Consider the following 4,458-nt stretch of genomic DNA (forward strand, 5'->3'; position numbering starts at 1 on the left):
AAGCCGCTTGGGCTCTAGCAGAAGGCCGAGGTGGAAGCCACTTTGGGCTGTGTGGCCGGTCGGCCTACCAGGGGCGTGAGAGCAGCTTGGGCGATGGCGGAAGGCCGGCGTGGAAGCCGCTTTGGGCTGTGGCCGGTCAGCCTACCAGGGGCGTGAGAGCAGCTTGGGCGATGGCAGAAGGCCGGCGTGGAAGCCGCTTGGGCTCTAGCAGAAGGCCGAGGTGGAAGCCACTTTGGGCTGTGGCCGGTCAGCCTACCAGGGGCGTGAGAGCAGCTTGGGCGATGGCAGAAGGCCGGCGTGGAAGCCGCTTGGGCTCTAGCAGAAGGCCGAGGTGGAAGCCACTTTGGGCTGTGTGGCCGGTCGGCCTACCAGGGGCGTGAGAGCAGCTTGGGCGATGGCGGAAGGCCGGTCAGCCTACCAGGGGCGTGAGAGCAGCTTGGGCGATGGCAGAAGGCCGGCGTGGAAGCCGCTTGGGCTCTAGCAGAAGGCCGAGGTGGAAGCCACTTTGGGCTGTGGCCGGTCAGCCTACCAGGGGCGTGAGAGCAGCTTGGGCGATGGCAGAAGGCCGGCGTGGAAGCCGCTTGGGCTCTAGCAGAAGGCCGAGGTGGAAGCCACTTTGGGCTGTGTGGCCGGTCGGCCTACCAGGGGCGTGAGAGCAGCTTGGGCGATGGCGGAAGGCCGGTCAGCCTACCAGGGGCGTGAGAGCAGCTTGGGCGATGGCAGAAGGCCGGCGTGGAAGCCGCTTGGGCTCTAGCAGAAGGCCGAGGTGGAAGCCACTTTGGGCTGTGGCCGGTCAGCCTACCAGGGGCGTGAGAGCAGCTTGGGCGATGGCAGAAGGCCGGCGTGGAAGCCGCTTGGGCTCTAGCAGAAGGCCGAGGTGGAAGCCACTTTGGGCTGTGTGGCCGGTCGGCCTACCAGGGGCGTGAGAGCAGCTTGGGCGATGGCGGAAGGCCGGTCAGCCTACCAGGGGCGTGAGAGCAGCTTGGGCGATGGCAGAAGGCCGGCGTGGAAGCCGCTTGGGCTCTAGCAGAAGGCCGAGGTGGAAGCCACTTTGGGCTGTGGCCGGTCAGCCTACCAGGGGCGTGAGAGCAGCTTGGGCGATGGCAGAAGGCCGGCGTGGAAGCCGCTTGGGCTCTAGCAGAAGGCCGAGGTGGAAGCCACTTTGGGCTGTGTGGCCGGTCGGCCTACCAGGGGCGTGAGAGCAGCTTGGGCGATGGCGGAAGGCCGGTCAGCCTACCAGGGGCGTGAGAGCAGCTTGGGCGATGGCAGAAGGCCGGCGTGGAAGCCGCTTGGGCTCTAGCAGAAGGCCGAGGTGGAAGCCACTTTGGGCTGTGTGGCCGGTCGGCCTACCAGGGGCGTGAGAGCAGCTTGGGCGATGGCGGAAGGCCGGCGTGGAAGCCGCTTTGGGCTGTGGCCGGTCAGCCTACCAGGGGCGTGAGAGCAGCTTGGGCGATGGCAGAAGGCCGGCGTGGAAGCCGCTTGGGCTCTAGCAGAAGGCCGAGGTGGAAGCCACTTTGGGCTGTGTGGCCGGTCGGCCTACCAGGGGCGTGAGAGCAGCTTGGGCGATGGCGGAAGGCCGGTCAGCCTACCAGGGGCGTGAGAGCAGCTTGGGCGATGGCAGAAGGCCGGCGTGGAAGCCGCTTGGGCTCTAGCAGAAGGCCGAGGTGGAAGCCACTTTGGGCTGTGGCCGGTCAGCCTACCAGGGGCGTGAGAGCAGCTTGGGCGATGGCAGAAGGCCGGCGTGGAAGCCGCTTGGGCTCTAGCAGAAGGCCGAGGTGGAAGCCACTTTGGGCTGTGTGGCCGGTCGGCCTACCAGGGGCGTGAGAGCAGCTTGGGCGATGGCGGAAGGCCGGTCAGCCTACCAGGGGCGTGAGAGCAGCTTGGGCGATGGCAGAAGGCCGGCGTGGAAGCCGCTTGGGCTCTAGCAGAAGGCCGAGGTGGAAGCCACTTTGGGCTGTGTGGCCGGTCGGCCTACCAGGGGCGTGAGAGCAGCTTGGGCGATGGCGGAAGGCCGGCGTGGAAGCCGCTTTGGGCTGTGGCCGGTCAGCCTACCAGGGGCGTGAGAGCAGCTTGGGCGATGGCAGAAGGCCGGCGTGGAAGCCGCTTGGGCTCTAGCAGAAGGCCGAGGTGGAAGCCACTTTGGGCTGTGGCCGGTCAGCCTACCAGGGGCGTGAGAGCAGCTTGGGCGATGGCAGAAGGCCGGCGTGGAAGCCGCTTGGGCTCTAGCAGAAGGCCGAGGTGGAAGCCACTTTGGGCTGTGTGGCCGGTCGGCCTACCAGGGGCGTGAGAGCAGCTTGGGCGATGGCGGAAGGCCGGTCAGCCTACCAGGGGCGTGAGAGCAGCTTGGGCGATGGCAGAAGGCCGGCGTGGAAGCCGCTTGGGCTCTAGCAGAAGGCCGAGGTGGAAGCCACTTTGGGCTGTGGCCGGTCAGCCTACCAGGGGCGTGAGAGCAGCTTGGGCGATGGCAGAAGGCCGGCGTGGAAGCCGCTTGGGCTCTAGCAGAAGGCCGAGGTGGAAGCCACTTTGGGCTGTGTGGCCGGTCGGCCTACCAGGGGCGTGAGAGCAGCTTGGGCGATGGCGGAAGGCCGGTCAGCCTACCAGGGGCGTGAGAGCAGCTTGGGCGATGGCAGAAGGCCGGCGTGGAAGCCGCTTGGGCTCTAGCAGAAGGCCGAGGTGGAAGCCACTTTGGGCTGTGGCCGGTCAGCCTACCAGGGGCGTGAGAGCAGCTTGGGCGATGGCAGAAGGCCGGCGTGGAAGCCGCTTGGGCTCTAGCAGAAGGCCGAGGTGGAAGCCACTTTGGGCTGTGTGGCCGGTCGGCCTACCAGGGGCGTGAGAGCAGCTTGGGCGATGGCGGAAGGCCGGTCAGCCTACCAGGGGCGTGAGAGCAGCTTGGGCGATGGCAGAAGGCCGGCGTGGAAGCCGCTTGGGCTCTAGCAGAAGGCCGAGGTGGAAGCCACTTTGGGCTGTGGCCGGTCAGCCTACCAGGGGCGTGAGAGCAGCTTGGGCGATGGCAGAAGGCCGGCGTGGAAGCCGCTTGGGCTCTAGCAGAAGGCCGAGGTGGAAGCCACTTTGGGCTGTGTGGCCGGTCGGCCTACCAGGGGCGTGAGAGCAGCTTGGGCGATGGCGGAAGGCCGGTCAGCCTACCAGGGGCGTGAGAGCAGCTTGGGCGATGGCAGAAGGCCGGCGTGGAAGCCGCTTGGGCTCTAGCAGAAGGCCGAGGTGGAAGCCACTTTGGGCTGTGTGGCCGGTCGGCCTACCAGGGGCGTGAGAGCAGCTTGGGCGATGGCGGAAGGCCGGCGTGGAAGCCGCTTTGGGCTGTGGCCGGTCAGCCTACCAGGGGCGTGAGAGCAGCTTGGGCGATGGCAGAAGGCCGGCGTGGAAGCCGCTTGGGCTCTAGCAGAAGGCCGAGGTGGAAGCCACTTTGGGCTGTGTGGCCGGTCGGCCTACCAGGGGCGTGAGAGCAGCTTGGGCGATGGCGGAAGGCCGGTCAGCCTACCAGGGGCGTGAGAGCAGCTTGGGCGATGGCAGAAGGCCGGCGTGGAAGCCGCTTGGGCTCTAGCAGAAGGCCGAGGTGGAAGCCACTTTGGGCTGTGTGGCCGGTCGGCCTACCAGGGGCGTGAGAGCAGCTTGGGCGATGGCGGAAGGCCGGCGTGGAAGCCGCTTTGGGCTGTGGCCGGTCAGCCTACCAGGGGCGTGAGAGCAGCTTGGGCGATGGCAGAAGGCCGGCGTGGAAGCCGCTTGGGCTCTAGCAGAAGGCCGAGGTGGAAGCCACTTTGGGCTGTGTGGGCCGGTCGGCCTACCAGGGGCGTGAGAGCAGCTTGGGCGATGGCGGAAGGCCGGCGTGGAAGCCGCTTTGGGCTGTGGCCGGTCTGCCTACCAGGGGCAAGGAACCACAATAGCATCTACCAGGGGCAAAGCGCAAATTCGGTCTACCAGGGGCAAGAAACATTAATACAGTCTACCAGGGGCAAAGCGCAAATTCGGTCTACCAGGGCAAGAAACATTAATACAGTCTACCAGGGGCAAGAAACCAAAATTTATTCTACCAGGGGCAAGAAACATTAATACAGTCTACCAGGGGCAAGAAACCAAAATTTATTCTACCAGGGGCAAGAAACATTAATACAGTCTACCAGGGCAAGAAACCAAAATTTATTCTACCAGGGGCAAGAAACATTAATACAGTCTACCAGGGGCAAGAAACCAAAATTTATTCTACCAGGGGCAAGAAACATTAATACAGTCTACCAGGGGCAAGAAACATTAATACAGTCTACCAGGGGCAAGAAACATTAATACAGTCTACCAGGGGCAAGAAACCAAAATTTATTCTACCAGGGGCAAGAAACATTAATACAGTCTACCAGGGGCAAGAAACATTAATACAGTCTACCAGGGGCAAGAAACATTAATACAGTCTACCAGGGGCTGCATTGACAAGTTCGCACCGTAAGAAGA

This window comes from Corythoichthys intestinalis, unplaced genomic scaffold (assembly GCF_030265065.1).
Source record: "Corythoichthys intestinalis isolate RoL2023-P3 unplaced genomic scaffold, ASM3026506v1 HiC_scaffold_91, whole genome shotgun sequence".
In the NCBI taxonomy this organism is placed as follows: Eukaryota; Metazoa; Chordata; class Actinopteri; order Syngnathiformes; family Syngnathidae; genus Corythoichthys; species Corythoichthys intestinalis.